This window comes from Platichthys flesus, chromosome 1 (genome assembly GCF_949316205.1).
Source record: "Platichthys flesus chromosome 1, fPlaFle2.1, whole genome shotgun sequence".
Taxonomy (NCBI): Eukaryota; Metazoa; Chordata; class Actinopteri; order Pleuronectiformes; family Pleuronectidae; genus Platichthys; species Platichthys flesus.
In genome coordinates this window covers 6,872,989-6,892,897 of record NC_084945.1, presented here as the reverse complement: position 1 = coordinate 6,892,897, position 19,909 = coordinate 6,872,989, and positions in this window count along the sequence as shown.

The following is a 19,909-nucleotide window of genomic DNA, read 5'->3' as shown; positions in this document are numbered from 1 at the left end:
AAAAAGTTTTTACTTTAAGCTCAGGGTTAACACTGAACCTGACTGACAGGTTTAAATTCGTTTCAGACCACGAGGACACTTAACTCATCTAGTTTACCGTTAACTGTGTTTTTTATTTCGTCTGTGTGAAGCTTTTAATGGAGCTTGATAAAACCCAGTCAGAGAAAAATATGAACTGCTGTGATGCTAATGTGGCTGAAACGTGTTTGTTGGAATAAAATATCATCCGTCATAAAACAGTGACTTCTGTGGCCTCCAAAAAATAACCAGCTGCGTTTATCAGCGAGGTTTTGTCACAAAGTAACACAACAACAACGCAACAACACACAGCCACATTACTGCTCCGTGACATGACTGGGGACGTGATCATTTATTTCTTGTTTGTGTGTTTGTGTGTGTGCGGCTTTGCTGATATATGTTGCGACACAACATCGCCTCTTGGCCAGGGCTTTATTTACCGACTGGGTTTGGTGTGTGAGTGTGTGTATTTGTGTGTGTGTCGCGGGAACACGGCCGCAACAGATCACTACATGACCTTAATTATGTCATCAGTCAACCCCCGACATAAATATCCCAGAAAACATATTGAGCCAAGAGGAAAACATGTACACTACAAAAAAACACACACACACACACAAACAAACACACATACACACACATCATACAGTGCACATTCAGACCCAGCGACTCACAAACTCTGTCAAACAAATCAAATCCCATAGTCACCATCAATCACAGTATTTTCCTGCCACCAGACTGATATGTTTGTGTGTGTGTGATCGTGTGTGCGTGTGTGTGTGTGTGTGTGTGTGTGTGTGTGTGTGTGTGTGTGTGTGTGTGTGTGTGTGTGTGAGAGAGAGGTCAATATGTCTATGGAGGAACAGTGTACCTCTTATTTACAATCTGAGCGTCTCACCAGGTCTCATTTAGCAGACGCTGGGCGACAAAAGCAGAAACTCACAGTGTGAGAAAGAGGAGGGAGGCTGGGAACACACTGGGTGAGGAAGAGGGAGAAATATGGAGAAGAGACGATTCAATCATCGGACAAAGTAGCAGCTTCTCCAGGATGGCTTTGGGCTCTGTCACAAACTCGACATTTATCACACACGTGCGGTACATGCACACTCACACACAGACACACATCCCGACACACTTCAGCATGAGTCGCACTGTCAGAGTCAGTGTTGTTTATCCTGGGTGAATATATGAAATATGGAGCAGGGCTGTGTCAGGCAGCCCGGAGCAGCAGAGCCGGTATCTGTGGGATAAATAAACGTCCTGTGCCAGGGAGAGGTAAGATTTGTTTTCAAAGGACGCTCCAGCCAACACTGTTGTTTTGGCTCTGAGGACCTGCCTGGACCCACGCTGCAATAATAACTCACTCCGGAGATAACTTTCAATATTTTCAACCTCCGCCGTAGAGCAGCAAACAAATGGGAGAGCCAAGTGTAAGGTATCACAGCTCCCCAGACATGAGCTGCTCCGCTGGGGGTCAACAGTTCAGAGCCCGGTTTTAATTAAATTCAAGTAATTTCTGGATTCATTTCTGAACCCACAAACTGAAAGATCAACCTGGGGAATGAATACAAAAAACGAATAAACAAAACACAACCACGATAAGAAAGTATCGTGGGCTGAAAACACACAATCGAATAGATACACACGCCACAAATAGCACGTACGACAATGGAGGTGTTTCTAGGAGACACAAAAAAAGTGACAAACCTGTGCTGAGTTTAGGCAAAAAGCTGAATCATGTCCTCACCATGTTAAAATAAACCCCCAAAAACCCAAAATAAACTTTTATTTCAGCGGATTTTTCCAACACCACCGAGGAGAAGCCGACTTCACAAACTTCAAAAGTCGCAAAGCAGTGAACAACAAGTTTGTCCCAGCTGGGTTCATCACTTGGAAACACTCCTGTTGTCGTCTGTGCTATTTGCAGCGTGTTTGTGTGTTTGTTGTCCATCTACAGCCCCGTTGTCGCTGTGCTACACGCTGTGCATTTCATTGTGTTGTGCGTAATTGCGGGCGTGTGTATTGTCAAGCTGATGAAGATGCTTCCTTAATTAGCAGTGTGTGTTCCTAAGTTGTGGTGCGTTGAGCTCTGAGCTCTTCCTCCCTGCAGCTCTGTTGGATATTTTTAAGAATTGATGAAGACGTCACCTGCTTCCACCTGACGTGAACCGCCCCCCCCCCCCCCGACATTCTCACAGTGCAGACGTATCGGTGACTGTGAATCTCACAGTGCGTACATTTCTCTCAGTCGGGGGGGTTCTCGTTGATCCGCAGCAGGTCTTTTCGTGTCACTGTCCTCGCTGTGGAGACGGAGTAATTACCACGTGCGTGACCCTCTCTCTTCCTGTGCTGTCCTGCTTAATTGCGGTTATCACCACGACTTCCATTTAGCCGCAGATAAGAAGAGGCTGGATGCTGGTGCGCGCCGACTCCAGTCCCTTCTCACCGAGGGCGCATCAGGAAGATAAATGTGTTTACTAATAACTCTCCCACAGCCTCCATTCAGGCTGTTCATCGCCTGCTGGCTGGTGACTCACTCTCCTCAGCGGGACAGGCAGAGGTGCGATATTACAGCTGTGTGTAGATCGGTATATATAGCTGGTAATAAAAGCCGGTGATGGAGGGTTTCTGTGATATTTATAAAAGACAAATTCGGCACAAAATTATACAGCTACGCAAACGACCGCGCTCATTATCCTCCGAGCCGATCTGACAACACACACTGCGCTGGGCACTGAGTGTGTGTCTGTGCGAGTGTGGGCCCGACGTGAAGTCCTCCGACCCGCTTGTCTGCTCATCACGAGTGAGGTCAAAGGTGAAATGATCCATTAAAACTTGTGATTGTATAAAGAGCCTGACATAAAAAGCAGGAGCCAGATGAACAACACGGAGCCCAGTGGTCCTAGCCCTATATATAGGTCTGCCCGTGAATTATTCACCACAAGCAAAACCAAGACGATGATGCAACAAAAAAATAAAAATAGACAAATTCACGCAACAGCTCACGTAGCCCGCCTGCCTGCAGAGATTTAAGGTTCGACGCTGTAAAGTGGTTTGAGCAAAGTTTGAATGCTGTAGTTTTTTAGTAGGCAGTTAAAAGGCAGGGGTCCCGGGAGGTGTGTGTGTGTGTGGGGGGGGGGGGGGGGGGGGGGGGGGGCTGTCAGTGAAGGAGCTCTCTGTTAAATGTAACCGCTGTCTGTCCGTGATGCTGCTGATAAGAAGACCCTCCTCATGACCCTGTGTTGTCTTGAACACTGAGGATACCATGTTCCAATTTTTTTTTGATGTCTTCCTCGTCCTCGGAGAACTGGAAAACAACAACAACAACAAAGGGGGATGAGCGCTCTCGGAGTCGCTGCTCGACCGTGCGGCTCCGGGGACGAATTCATCATCTGGTGGTATTTTCTCTCTGCAGGAGCTCTCTTTTATGCAAACATGAAGTTCACAGACCACAATGTCACACAACACTATAAACAACACACACACACACATAGGAATGTAATCTAACATATTTATCTGAGCACTGAACTTTAAAGTGACTGATCCTGTATCTCTCACACTTTATGTTTTACATAAGTAAATATGACCACAAACAGGCAAATCAAATTCCTTCCCCTCAAGCCCTGTTTTAGTTTTTTATTCACCCCGTGGTTTCTGAAGGTTCAAGTTCAATTTTAGACTTTTTCAGATTATAATGAATAAAATTCAAGATCTTTGTCAAGTACAACTGATTTAAAGGAATATCAAAGTCCCAGAATTGCTTTGATTGCCCTTAACTGAAGATAAGGTGAAGTAGCCTGGTAGAGAATAACCCCGATAGAGCCAGTAGGTATCCATAGTCCTTCCCACAGCCAAGCCGAGTGTTTGCCTCGGGGGGTTGTAGTATTATCAGTTCCACACTGGTCTTGTTGTTGATCTTTATCTTTAAGGGAGTACTAGAGCACAGACTACAAACTATGCATGCAGCCAAAACATTTCTCTGGGAAAATAAAACAGGAGTATTAAATCAAGGTTGACATAATTAAACAATTAAAGATTCGGGAGGCTCAGTTGTTTCTCAACTTTCTAAGAATTACCGACCCATAGCTTTAAGACCTGCTTAATAGTCTTCCAGACATCATACTTCATATTTCAGTATATTTCTACAACTTTTTTAGGTCCAAAGTTCTGATTATTAAATATTTTTCTTCACTGTACCTCAGTAAAAACATGAAAATCACCAAATCCCAACCAGGATGTCCAGATGAGAAACAGCAACATAAAAAAGTTTGTATATTATATAATAACAAAGCTTGTGTTGTGCTTTTGAGAACAGTTAGCTGACCCTGGATCTGTGTACATTACCCAGAGGGGAGCTAATGGATGGGATCAGTGGAGGACCCCTTGACCCAAGTTGAAAGCGTTCTTGCTTTGGACCTTAGTGGGTCTGTTGGTACAGCTCAGAACGCTGTGTGTGTGTGTGTGTGTGTGTGTGTGTGTGTGTGTGTGTGTGTGTGTGTGTGTGAAACAGTTCTCCTCCTCTCGTGTTGTGACTGACTGCAGGTACTTCTCTGACTTGCTCTTGATAATCCTGCAATAATATAAGTCTTGATGCTGCAAAATGAAACAACCCTTTGATGTATTTACTCTATTTGCTGTGGAAGCAGGAGTCCACATTGAGAAAGTGTGCGATCCTAAAAAAAAAGTGTCCACTGTTGTATAAAAACTAGAAATCCTAAAGCACAAGAGACTTTGGGAGAAAGAAGGCAAAACCTTCTGGGAACCGTAATGGTTTGCAGAGTGGGCAAATCCACGGAAAATTTCCATCTGGATCTCATCATGGGGAGGCAGAGTGGCTTGCTCTTACTGCGGTGACTGAACTCACCACACACACACACACACACACACACACACACACACACACAATGACTCATCCCAGACAGGGAAAGGAAGTGGCATGCAGCTGAAACATGTATAACTGTACCTAAAATTAATTGTTGCATCCTAAAAACATAGTTTAAAAGTCGAGCTCACCACGCTGGGACATTCCTCTGCAGGGCACGGCCCCGGTGATATACAGTGTGGCTGCCACTGTGTAGCGTGCACGGCAACTAACACACAAGCGCTTCATTCATGATGGGGAATTAGAGCAGGTCCAGGTTTTGGGTTTCCGAGTGTTGATTTCTACTTCTGGTGTGTTTTTACATTTTTACACTGTGTTCGGCTGAAAGGAGAGCGTCCACACGAGCGGCAGCCGAGGAGAAAGGATAGAAAAGTGAGATCTCCCTTTGTTCTCTCAGTCTTCTGGCGAGTAGCAGGCTTCCCTCACTCTCTCCTCCCTTCACTGTATCCGTCGCCTATTCTGCCGTCCTCCCTGCGGCTACATGACTCCCACCTTACTCCTTATTTTAAATATATCAATTACAGCGAAGATTCAGAAAAACAATTTGTGTTTTTTTGTCTGCTGCAAAATTCAATCCCCGCAGTTAACCATATGCTGTGAGATCCAATGGCTCAGTGTTAACCCAGCTATTTATTGACCACCTGTTATGCTGGCTCCACACAAAGCATACAAACAAACTCCTATGACAGGATGAAATACTTTGTCTCATAACAATCTGCATTGGGTTTGCTTTCAAGTTGATGTGTCCACTTGAACACTACATTATAAACACAGCAGGTTTTCCTACTTACACATGCACATGCAATACACAGAAACTGGCTAAATATAGATTCCTCTGAGGTCTTTAAAGGGAAGCATTTACTCTGGAGGTGGGGTTTGCTGGAGTAAGTCAACGTTCGGAAGAAATGAGAGAAACGGAGAACAAGACAGGTGGACAACGTCGGCTGTGTTCATCGTTTACCGAGCCACTTGACTTCAAACAGCCCCCTGCTCTCCTTTTTTATTACAGAGAGTCTTTAAAGAAAGATTCGAAAAGGAGATAGTGGAGAAAACAGGGAATTAAGATGGAAGCGAGGGCAGAAGTCCTCCCTCGATGAGAGAGGCAGTCAGACACTGGGAAAGGAGAGGAGGAGGAGAGATGCTCCCCTCCTCAGCCGCGTGCAGGACAGAAATATAATTGTATGGATCATCAGAAAGTTTCTACCCACTCGCTTCCTGTTCGCTATAATTAGACCTGTACTCTCTCTGGCAGCCACCACCAGCAGCACTGGGAACCCTCTCTGCCTTGAGCTTGCACAGACACTGGTCTGGGGTCAGACTGAGTGCTTTCCCCTCTCGAGGACGAGGGAAGCTCTTTTGAGGAGGTGCAGCTCTGATCTGGCGTCTCGCGCCTCGGGCAGTGTTTTTATCTAAAGTGCGGGACGGGCTTGTTGATGGGAACCTGGGGGACTCCAGATCAGCTCTGGCCTGGGGTCAGTAGGAAGGTGGGAGAGCTCTGAAACACTCCGCTCACAACCACAAGGCCCCGGTCACGCAGATCTGTTCCAGCACACAACATCTGAATCCACGCACACACAACGCAGATCAATAACGAGGGCACACAACAGCTCAACACTTTGGGAAAAACCAACTGTGTGAGCTGCACCACGGTTCATTCCCATGTAGCGAGCGGGACTCTGCGTGTGCGTGTGCACAGCCTGTGTGAGAGAGAGGTGGAGTCGAAAGCTTTTCTATAGAGCGAAAACAAACAGTCTATAAAGAGGCCCTGCCACTCTCCCATTTCAATGTAAATGAGTCTGACTCTGTTAGGAGGTTAAAGAACTCTCTAGGGGCCTGGCGACTACCACCGCTGGGGTCACACATGCACAACCACACATGCGCACACACACACACACACACAGGCAGGAACACACAACACACACATGCACAGGCGCAAACATGCACACATACACAAAAATTCTGAGGCGAGAGGCCCAGATAAAGAGCTCAGAGAGCCTGTCAGAGTGTCAGCTCCCATTAGGCCAAAGGCGGCTGTGTGTGTGTGCAGGCAGGCGTAGTGCTTTTCCCATTTTATTCAGCACACACACACAATCACACACACACACTCACTCCCCTTTTCTCACACACACATCCTCCCAGAGCCGCCCCGCCTGGCTGACATGCTGTTTCAGACAAGACACACAAAAGACAACGGAACCCGCCTGAAAAGACAAACATCTCCAACATTTCCTACATCACACGCTGCAGGAGGAAAAGAGGAGAGGAAACAAAACAAGCTCTAAATGATTGTGGATGAGCGGAGGTTGTGCTGGAGGAAGAATAAAAAAAAATGCGGAAGCTTGCAAAGGATTCCCCAACGAGAGGAAACTTCCACAGCAGCGATGCATTTTCAGGGTTAGTAGTTTCAAACGTCAGAGTCGACCTGTCGTGGCCATGCGAACTGTGATGTCATGCATCACTGTGCAGCACTCGAGTGGACAGCCGAGAGTAAAGCCACATCAGAGCGAGGGAGGCGGAGGCAGAAAGAGGAGGAACACTCAGAGAGGGCTGGATCCTCAGTGACCTGCTCCGTGAGTCCTGCGCTCCGTTGGCCGCCCGTGGCCAAAGAGTTGTGGTTCAGCTGCCGGGACACAAACAGAGCGGACAGGAGGGCTGGACTCCATCCAGACAGCTTCCAGAAACACATCACAACCTGGGGAGGAGGAGAAGCACAACAACAAGCTCCAGAGAGAGAAATGAGCTGTTGTTTTTAAAGCATCAACTCTGGAAAATGTCCATGAGTTTGCCTTTCACATATGAAGAGCGTAGCAGGAGATTTTCCAGGTCAGACGCGTTCACAACAACAAGACTATTTCCAGAACATTAAGGTGAAGGGTGGCGCCTGGGTAGAGCAGCAGGAGGCAGGACATGACTTATAGAGTTTCCACTCTATGGAAAGTGTTTATGTTTACAGCTCATCAAGATCCGGGTCAGCCCTTATCACTCAAAGCTCTTGAACCAAGTTGACATCTCCATCTGCGTCTTCTACTTCATCCTGAGACATTTGTCTTATTCCAGTTTTGTGTCTGTCATATGCCCCCCCCCCCCCCCCCCCCCCCCCCCCCCAATCTTCAGGACATTGTTCTTCTGTGTTCTCAAGTTGGCTCACACAGACATTTTCTAGACATTTCACTCGATGGCTGAAGGAATCATTTCGGAACAATTCTGTAAGAAACTGTAGGGACGATGTCCAAACTCCACTGCCTGGTCTGAAAGTGGCTTAAATAAAAGATGTTCAGTTTATTATCTCATGAGAATAAGAATCACAACTCAGGAATATTGTTTTTTTTTTTGCTCAACTCAAATACTTATCAACTATGATCAGAATACTCCCTGAATTTCACAACTGTTGCGTATTAAAAAACGTCATCAACCACTCGCCTGCCTGGAATACTGAGTCAGATGTTTCCATTACTCCAGACCAGCAGGAGATTTTCAGGAAAATGTCCAGTGTGTTGCCAAAGAGCAGCGACACACACAACAAAAGAGCGTGACGACAACAGAGGAGGAGAAAAGCCCTTTCGAAAGCCAGAGCTCCTGAGAACAAACACTGTGTCCACCCACCTGTCTCCAGATGTGCGTGCACTGACTCAGCTGACTCAGGCAGGTGTGTCAGTGTGGTGCAGCCCACAGCGCTGGCATGCTCGGGCAACAAAATCGAGTCTACCCACACAATCAAGTGTCAGCGCTGAGGAGAATGGCAGGGCTGGCTTTCAGTCTTTCTTTTTTTGTGTGTGTGTGTGTGTGTTTGGATTCCCTGGTCTTTAAAATCCTTCTTGTCTTCCACCTTTCATGCAGCAGCTGCTAAAAACAGTCATCTGAAAACTGTGTGCGCTTGATGAAGGGGGAACTCCAGCCACCGCAGAGCATTCACTCCACACTCACACACACGAGCAGGGACTCATGCGACTGACACACAAACTCGGTCTGCCTCATCACTCCCTCCGTTCTGAAGCTTGAAACCACAGCCCGCGGCCCCTTGAGCAAGACACTGATTCGCAAGCACACAGTCAGAATCTTTCACGTACACATGCTCATTACCGAGTTGACTTTTTCACCCACATACATCTTCCCCAAGTCTAGGGATTGGCCGCGCATCAGTCATGGGCCTACGTGTACGCACAGGCTGAGACCGGCAGGCAAACAGACAAACAAACACACACAGGCACACACAAAAAAAAAAGCAGACGCACAAACTGCTCATTATGGATTTACTGCTGACACCATGTTGACAGGGAGCCGAGAGCAGAACTCTTCCATGTGATCCTTGTGATGCATCAGGGGACCCCCCCCCAGGCCAGGTCTGGCAGGGATACACCCAGGAGCTTCGGGGGGGGGGGGGTAGAGTTGAAGAGGCCAGGTTTGGCTGCTCTCCCTCATCCTGATACACTACTACGAATGAAATAGGTATTTGAAAGTGTTTTGGCTTTTCAGAGCCCTGGCTCCGACATCAAAGTGCCTGCAGTGATGGAGCTGGCAAGAGCTCACATGAAGTCTTTAAATACAGCTTTTCAAATTTAGAATTAGAGAAACGCTGGCAAATTGGAGGAACAAAGCGCGGTTGAGTTTTGTCAAAGAAAAACATTCTAAGTGTGTGAAGAAACAGGGAAGTGGAACAGGAGGTTGAGACAAAAGCCGTTTTCAGACGTGAACTCCGGATCACGCGAGAACAATCAGGGTTTGTGATTTTCTCTAGACTCTGAGTTTCACATGTGAAGAACACACCAGGAGATTCTCTGGGACAACAAAAGGACAAGAACATGAGGAACACAATCCGCTTTGTGTTTTTGTTAACATCAACACAGGCATCACCCCTTATACTCAATACTTTATATTCCTAATACTAACTCTATTATTGTGTACAGTACATTTACGTTTTAAACTATAATCAGGCTTCTATTTTTTAGATTACGGCCCATTAGGCTGAAGAGAGTAGATCACACGTGACTCAGCAGATTCCCGTTATAGGTTATAAAAGTTAAAAAAATTACTTTCTCAACCTGAATTTAAATGCCTTTTTGAATAGACCTTTTTATCCTCCTCTCTCTACTGATCCACCCTGCTGAACCAACGCCCCTGAACTTCACTGTCACACAATACCTGTTGTTTCTGACATTTGGCTGCAGACACAAGGACACGCTATCGTCCCAAATAACTAAATAAAGGCTTCCATTCAGCTTTGTTTGTAACGGGGCCGGTGCTCTGTGTGAAAAGCGTCAATACAGCAACATTTACCTCTCAGAGAGATGAGGAAGCCCAGGGCACCGGCCACAGGCCCCCGGCTGCCTCCCTGCCTATGAAGTACAGATAATTGTTTTGAGAGCCCCTGTTGAGAGCCGCTGTCTCATTTCCATATCTCCATAGCAGAGGATATGATATAGTAGAGTGGATCTGCTGAAAATGGCAGACTGTATAATAACCTTCTGACAGCTACATACTGGTTAGCTCCTCTCTGGCATAAAAAAAAAATAAAAAAAGGATGGGGGAATTAGCAGGATTTGAGAGGGATAAAAGAAGGAGGAAGAAACTGAACAAAAAAAAAAAGGACACAGACAAAAAAGAAGGGCATCAGAAAAAGGAGACAGGGAAATTGAGAAAAGCACTGAATATAAAGTGAAATTGGCCGAGATAAGGCTCATCGGTATGACTTATCATCTGCTGCTATCCATGACTGCAGCCGTAACCTTTGGTAAATGACTCTACTTAGTCCGCGACACGGCCACCAGCTTGATGGGAGATAAAATGAACATCCCACTGCAATAGTGCGCTAACACACGTGCACACGGGTGACAGTTAAAATGTCTCTGCAGGGATAAAGACACACACACACACACACACACACAACATACGGTATATATACACAGGCAATGTTCCTCATTATTCTGTCTTTATCCGAGAGACAATACTCCTTCTCCTCAAACTGGGAGTAGATGTAATATCAGAAGCAGAAAACTAGGAGAACACCAGGATATCATAATTCAGGGAACGATCCCATTAACAGAGCCTGGGTGGAGAGAGGAGAAGGAGAAGGAGGCAGGGAAGACTTGATTTAATGTGGGGGAGCACGGGGGGGGAGGGGCCCGGAGAGTGGAGGGACTTTATTTAACATGCAGGATACCACTTGTCTGTAGCCCCAGGTAGGACAGAAACACACAGATAAGCTACTTCAGCACTCCATCCGCCAGGAAAAAGTGCAGAGAAAGGGTTTTGCCTCTAATGGAGGCCATTAATTATCATATACCCTTATACTGTGCAGTCGTCACTATCCTAAGTTTAATCTTTTAGATGGGAGTGTGCATTGTCAAGGACGAGGTTCCTTTTTTTTCGATTCTCGGTAAAGCATCTGCCCAGGAGTTCACTTAATGCTCTGCACACACTCCGGAGCTGTCGCATGAAACTGACTGATGTTATCACCAGATGAATGGCCATGCAGGTCAAAGGTCAAGTCCAGCTCCATTGTTTTGACTCTGAAACCCTGTGTGTTGGCTCTGCTTCCTCTCCTGTAATCCCCGCCAGCTGTGTGCAGACATGCACTTCTGTGTGTGAGGCTAATAGAGAGAGAGAGAGAGAGAGAGAGAAGAGCTGGAGTCGCTGTGTGTGTGTGTGTGTGTGTGTGTGTGTGTGTGTACACGAAAGCCAGAGAAATCATTTCACTCTACTTCATTTAAATAAGAACCTGTGGGAGATATAAGGCGTGTTTTGGATTCTACGACAGCTGGCATCCAGCAGGAGCACAGAAATCTATCGAAATATTCATTTGGCGCAACAGGAAGGAGAAAAAATCAATCCCATAAAAACAGAGCACTTAATAGAGTTCCATTAGAGCAGCTCTCAGTGCTGCACCGAAAATGGCCACTCCACTGAAGTTAGGGCACCGAGGGGCCACGTTGTTTTCACCAGGCTGCGGCTCAGACTGAATAAAGTCATTTTCAGCCGGTCCTGACAACTGCTTTTTAAAATGACACCTGATACTCTCACGCCCCCATCGCCCCCCCGACCACCCCCACCATTTGGAGACACTCTTGAAGAAGGGCATGTGTGGGAGGGGGATGAGAAATAGATCAGTGGTGTTGTGGAGGAGTGTGTGAGGGGGTCAGACGCCAGGGTTGCACATCTCTGTTCCGCCACACACACACACAGACAGACACACACAGACAGACACACACATACACGCGACTGTCTCCAAGCGGTTTGTGGCAGTGTGTGTTTCGCATTCCACCTGGTTGTAAGAGTGAAAGTTTCACAGTATAGACACATTCTACTTCGGTCTTACGGTTGTAGTTTTTCTTTTCATTGGTTCTTAATACGACTGTACTCTCAAAGGTAAAGATACAATATGTAACAATTCTTCATGTCGAAACACAACTAGAGCTTTGTTATATATTTTGTTGACTTGTGTGCATAATCCTTACTTTTCCTCAAGTTAACAGGACTTTTTCCTTTTTCTCCATTTCCTCTTTACCTGCAGGCTTTAACAATCTCGGCTGTAACTTCAAGGGTTAACGATGTATGAAAAAGGAAAAACGCATTGCTAGCCAGTCGTCCAGTATGTCCTTCCAATGTCTGTATTACTTACTTGTGATGGATCACCATTATTTGTAGCTATTTAATGCATAATGTAAATAAAAAGTCACCAAATGACCTCAGATCTTGGAATGCAGCAACATTTCTGAAAAGTATTCTAATGCCACAAGAAACATGTGTAATAAGACGGTCATAGATACAAAAATAAAGAGATTTTTGATCCTGCTTGAGCCAAATGGTGGAATAATGACCCAAACTGCCATCTGAGGAGAGGTGGAGATTATCTGGCTGAACTGTTGGCTTGTTTACAACCTGTTTGCTCCGCTCCATTTGGACTTTGTTGTGACAGTGTTCTCAAATCAGTGTGGTGAGTGTAATTTTATGGCACAAATTACCAAAATAAAGAGAAATAGTATTTTTTCCATTTCTGATCCCTATTGATGCTGATTATTTTTGGTCTAATTTGACATTTATTGGCTAAAGAGTTTCCTTCTTCTATATAATTGAAGTGAATTGGATTTTGGACAGCGTGCTACGTGAGTTATTAGAGTAACCAGACGCTGAACTTAATTTTTAATGGTGTTTTTTTGCAAATTGGAAGAACAGATTTTTTTTGTGATGAGGGTGTGTGGAAGAATTCGGTCTGACGCAAAACGCTGACACATTAACGTGGACATTTCACAAAACCTGACGTGGCTCTGCGTCGTGTCTGCTCCCACCTTCTCCACTATCGCTTCATCCCCTGAGGAGGTGTGACGGGGCAGCGTGTTGAAGCCGGTCGAACCCCCAGCGTGGAGGCTGGAAAGCATTAACCCTGTGAGGTCTGGCTGGAGAGACGTGTGTGTGCTGCACCGCGAGTCTGAGAAAGAACGATATCCCTGTTGGTGTGTGTGCTAATTAGGCCTGCTACAGCTCGTCTGATGGCTGACCTGGAGAGACGGGATTACCTTTCTCCAGCTGCTTTCCTCCCCGCTGCCTTTTCCTAATGCCACCTTGATTAAGGGAACAGGTGACGCCGGCTCTGCTTCTCGCTCCTCATTGTTGCTGCTCTGTGATAATCAGGGGTGTTACAATGCACAGGCTATGGTCACAACCAACTGGACTTGGAGGAATACGTCGAGCAGCAGTGACACGATGACAGATTTTTTTTTAAACAACGTCCCGAGAGTAACACCAGACGTTGGCCTTCCGGTGTTTGCTGATTTCCCAGAACTCTGCCTGTACATGCTGGATCAGAGAAGTAGTAAGAATGGAGAATGGTAAATGGAGCTGGTTTAATGGGCACGAGTCCAAAGTGAGGTACCGTGTGTTTTCGGTATGAGGCAACATGAGCAGGCCCTCTGTGGGTGTGAGCTTAAACATTTGCTCTGCAGCTGAGGGCATCTGATGTGAATGTGATAAGGCCGGAGGATGGTCCACTGAATTCCAGCATAGTGGTCCTCCTTGTAAATCCCACCACTTGCTATTGTCATGCAGGCGAGGCCATTCTTGCCATTTCCTCTCTAAGACACACACACACACACACACACACACACTCACACACACACACACACACACAAACACACACACACACACACACACACACACACACACTCTGGCCCCCAGCTGACTGTGTGTGGACACCTGGTCTGGATCTAGTGGCCGATGGCATCCCTCTGGGCCGGGAGCTTATTCCCCCGGATTAGCCTAAACAATCCAGCTAAGGGTTAATCAGCAAGAAGCATCACATCCCGCCAGAGCAAATCTTTGTGTGCACACGAAGACTTGGCTGCAAGGATATTCAAATATATACCCACTCGCACAGAAGTTGATAATATAAATAATAAGCTGTATGAAATGTGTAAACAGAAATGTGAACTGAGGCTCCCCAGATAATTTATTTCACTTACAAGCTGTATCCCACGTGTTTGCTCCCTCCCCCCCCCTGAACTTTTGCCACCTCTGAGAAGCAGAAAAGATGCCATTTGCAGCATTTATGGTATTTTGCTGACATGAGACATATGCTCGCCCCGGCCTGTAGAGAAAGTCCTGGATAAAGGGCTTTTCCCTTAAATCCCTGATAGCCTCCGAGCTCCAAGGAGGACTAAGCTGGCGACTGACGGCCTGGAAGGTTGGTGGGACTGGGTTTTTTTATGCTTGGGCTTATATGGCTGGTGCCGGGGTTGGGTAAGAGGGTAGGTAAATATTTGGGGACAGCAGTTGTTGGATAAAGTGGCCACATTGGCAGGTTGTGGGGCTGGTTGGGGTCAGAGCTGTGGGGCAGGGCTGTTGCAGATATAAAGCTGCAGGATATAGCTGCAGGAAGTTCCCCTCTGTGATGGGATGTGCAGCCACGGCAGGCTCATCTTTCTGTACGCTCAATGGCAGAGTATCATGTTAGAGACACTGTGTTCTCTGTGTGTGCGGCTGCAGTTGGCTCTGGGGCCCTTGAATGGCACCTTGCAGCTGCCCTCTGTCTGTGTGTGTCTGTGTCAAATGCTGCGTCCGGTGGTGGGGTCTGAGAATGCAACAGCTACCTCCCACCTCGCCCAGCGCAGGCTCCCACCCACAGCTGCTCACCAGACAGCCAGCACCACACACAGCACCTGTCTACGTGTGTACATTTGCGCTCATGTCTCAAGTCGTGCGTTTGGGTTGCCAGCCAGATCACACGCAGGAATAGACCCATATTTCAGAGCGTGTGAACCAAGCAACCTCTTCCTTTCCTGTTCACACTTCGGCCTCGCCCTACACCCCGCTTCTTTCCTCCTCCAATCTAAACCCAGTCATTTCCTTCCTTCCTGAAAATGTTGACTGCTCTGTTGGCTGGTTAACTTCATTAGCGGGAACGTGGATCATCTGCGTGCTCTGTTTGCAGCGTTCATTAATGGGGCTACGATGATAGATTTTAACAAAGACATTATGGGATCAATGACGTGATGAAGGACACAGTGTGTGGGAGTCCGCGTTTATTATCATTATCAGAAGGAATAAAACCCCTGGCCTCGAACAACGGGCTCCCGCCCACGCCCAGTGAATGTCAGTGTTCGACTTGGGCCTGGACATGATGCTTAATTGGTGGAAACATTGGCCTAATGGTGCCAAGGTGGCTTTGCATTAAAGTCACATCATCATTCATTTCATGCATAAGATGGAGGGCGACTGTGTCACCATCGGCTCGACTCCAGGAACATTCCATACAGCTCTTGTGCGTGAGCGCTTCGATAACCGAGCGGATTAAAACATTTAGATAGGAACTGAATTGGGATCAATAAATAATGAGTGGAAAATGTCACGTGCGTCACTCAATCATCTGCAGTTCCAAGGATATGGCGGCTTATCGCAGGCCGCAAATTACCCACAGCACTGGCTATGAATATGATTAGCATTCTCATTTTCTCCGCGAAAAAACTCCAATAAACACAATTACATTATGTCTGAATTTATAACATACCTTTCTGCGCATTTCCTCCGGTGAATGTGACAGTCATCGGGATTGCATCAAAGCCAACCATCATTTAGAGCAGAAAAACAAGTTATGACTAAATAGATTTGCTTACCTCCTTCCCTCGGCTAAAAAATAATCTCATAAAAAAAGGAAGGTGAAGGAGCAATATGTGCAAACAGAGCACAGGTCATTTCACGGCAAATTACAGATATATGTTTCAGCCACACCTCCAGTCGGCGCATTAAACCGTGTTCTATAAAACTTGTCACCTTTCTCTGACCTTTGGTTATGATGGATTTTTTACACTGGGCGGCCGAATCGTCAAATCTACAATTTTGAACATGTCGCTCACCTAAAGAGCAGGAATAATAACCCCTTTGACATTTGGATCTAAAAAGTTAAGAACTGCTTCTTACTTAAAGTCAGACTGAAATGGAAAATATGCATTTTTTTTCTGGGAGGACATATACATAAATAGTTTTCTGGATCAAAGCCCCATTCTTCTGGTTGACTGTTTCCCACAGCAGGAGGTGAAGGACCCTTGACGTCTGGCATTGTCTGCAATGTCAAATCCTGTGGTGTTGGCTGAAGTGCGTCACTGTCCTATAAGGCCTGTAAACACTTATACATGTTTATTTATTCCTTTAGGTATGACTTTAAATCAGCTTTTAAAAAACAGCTCTCTCTATTTATATCTGTCTATAGAATCTTGACCTAATATATGAATATACACATATGTGTGTGTGTCATGTTACACTGTGACATTTGAATATATTGTGATATATTGCAATACTGATACTTTTTTTTATCTAATATTAGGAAAACTGTTAGAAGAAGTAACCATCATACACATAGATACATTGTTATGTTCAAGATTAATTACAACCCTGTTATCGAGCAGATGGGAGGATTGAACACAACCCAAATGAAACCAGGACCTGCCATATATCTTCACATTTTGAGAAATCGATAAAGAATCCAAACATAATGTTGCAAAACTCCAGCATTCTGTTATCTTCTGACACCACATATGTTATGTTTTAAATTACCATTTGGTGTTTACTCTAATCCGAAGGGCCGTGGACTAGAGAAACTGCACAGATTTTGGACCTGGGTGGCCTGAAAGGATCCAGCTGAGCTGCGGATTTAGAGAAAAGGTCTCCATGTAGGTTGGAAGACACAAAGCTTCTCAACAGGGCTGCACAGTCAGGTGACAAATGGTTCCCCGGGCCAGTCGAGTGCCAGAATTGGCCTCTTAATCAATCAGAGGTCACCACGGAGGCTCAGTCCTGACTGCCTCCACCCTGAGGGGCGGCCATCTGATAGAACACTCAATGCCAAGCAAGACGCCAACAACCTCTTCGCCTACTTAACACAACACTGTTTGTGTAACCGTCATCTCATCAATTCTGAGAACTGGCCCACTCGCTCTGTGTTCTCTCTTCATTTTGACAGTCGGGATATTGAGGTGTATCTGAGCATAGACAGTTTATAAAGATGGACAACGTTTCTCCATTTCCACTGTCTAGAAATAAAACCAAAAATAACCTGGATACGAACGCTGCCAGTTGGAACCAGGGTCTGTGCAGTACGGTGGGGGGAGGGGGCCACATTATCAAGGTTCAATAAATACACACCCTTGACCAATCAGTGTGATAAGAACGGCCTAACACGACAGAAACCGTCTTTGAGAAAAATGTATTTAACACAATTTTTTACGTTAATTTGGTCCATGTTCCATTCGTTAGCATGGTGGAGGCGCGGTCTATGACTTATACAGTCAGCCACCAGGGGGAGATCATGATGCTTTTGTTCCATTTTTGGGGAGGTTTTATTCCTTACTTCTTTTTAATCAGGCAATGCATTGAAGCCATAAATTTAACTTTAGATTTTGTACCTTTTGTCCTTCAAGATGTATCCCCTTGTCTTTCTTTGTTGAAATGATACATTCACAATCCTCTGAATAGCCGATGGGCGGTGGTGATGGAGTAAATCTCTTCTCTGGCCTCCGCCCCAGCTTGAAGTCTGCAGCCCCCGTCCTTGACACACGGCCATCTGTACCAGCATTTCAGGCAGCTAAGAAGGGAGTGTATGGGTAGTGCACTGCCTGGCAGGCCCAACCTCAGGCCGAGCCCTCACATTCTCCTCTGCACCCCAAGGCCAACCCTTCACATGTCCCCGGGGCTCGACCTACACACAGCAGGGGGGGCCCCTGGGGAGCATATCAGCCTTTAGTGGTAGCAGGGGCCTTCTGTCCTCTGTCTATCTCCACTCTTTCATCATCCGTCTTTCCATCTCCCCGCATCAATACATTCATCTGCCCCTTCCCACTATCAATCCCAACATACTCTGAGACTCTCCAACCTTTGTCATCCAACCATCTGCTTCGCGGCTATATTTGTAAATCGCAATTTAATCATCTGTTCTCCCACGACTCAAGATCCTGCTCAGTTTTGGCAAAGAAATCCAAATAATAAAGCATTGCTATTTTTTGGCATCTGCGTTTTCAAATACCTTCTTTAAATAATCCTCATTCTCTCCCAAGATGATACATGAAGTGGATATATATATATATATGTGTGTATGACGAAGTAAAACCATTGGGAGCGTTAGTTATCCTTTAATAAATCTCCCTGCATCGGTGACAATTAACTTTATGATGAGAAACACATTCCACCAGCAGATTAAGAGTTGTCAAAGCCAAAAGTCATGCACGAAAACCCATTAAAACCCACTGAAATGGTGTCACATTGCCATTACAGCCCCAGTAAAACTGCCATTTCACTGGATAAAAGACCAAATCGATACCTCCACCAATCACCAGACACCCACAGATCCATATATCTATTCACCCACCCTGACACTCAGTGGCTGCGTCTAGGCAAATCTTCGACACATTGATCTATCCATCTTCCCCCCGCTGCCACAGTAATAGATGCTCATGCTGATTCAGTCCCCACAGGACACTGACGCATCACACACAAGAAACCCAGGACTCGAGGAAACGTCGAGTGCAAGAGACTGAAAGGACTGAAGGTGACACCTGCCGTTCACATTACTCCGTGGTTTCCTTGGGCCTTGAATGCAGAAGTTTGCAAACACTACCGGCCACGTTAAGATTAAGATTAAGATACATTTATCCCAAACACATGCACAGACACACTCATGCAATTGTAGGGAAATGTAACCTCTGCTTTTGACCCATCTGGTGCAGGACACCCAGAGCAGTGAGCAACCATGTACGGCGCCCGGGGAGCAGATGTTGGGGGAGTAAGGTGCCTTGCTCAGGGGCACTAGACAGGGTAGGGAGAATCCTCTTGGATTTTTGGACAGATCAACCCACGTTCGTCTTTTGTTGTCTCTCCGTGGATTTGAACCAGAGACCTTTTCTGCCAATAGTCCAAGTTTCTGCCGCTAGTCCACCGCCTCTTCTGGTTTGAAAACGCAGCGGCTTCTTTGTGGTCCGGAGAAGCAGGAAGGAGACGTTTCAAAACGATGACGCTGTCGACCACATTCAATTCCTGATTTTTTTCTTTTATCAGTCGCGATTGGAGTAGCAGCCGTGAATACAAAACAATGTAAACAAATTACTGTCAGTAATAGCTCCACCTTGTCGTGGGTCAAAGAAAATGAATCCTTCTTCTGCTCATTTGCAGTATTACTTTGTAACTACACAACCAACAGCAGAGTAGACAATCTGCTTCCTGTCTACACTGGCACACTCATGCCCAGTGTACGTCAATGGTTATGCTGGTATATACTTTTCCAGTCTGTGTGGACGGAGATTGTTTTACTTTTAAAACCCTGATTTTAAACTTACATATTAGTATGGACGGAGCTTTCAGTCTATCAGCGGAGATAAGATTGGAGGGAAAAGGGGAACTCTAGGGGGCCCGAGGCAGAGAAGACGTTCTGGCAAATGAAGAGACGGGGTAATATTTAAAAAAAAAAAAAAGAGGAAGAGAGTGAGACAAGTGAGGGTCAAGCAAGGACAAAGACATGGAAGACGTGCCAGAGCG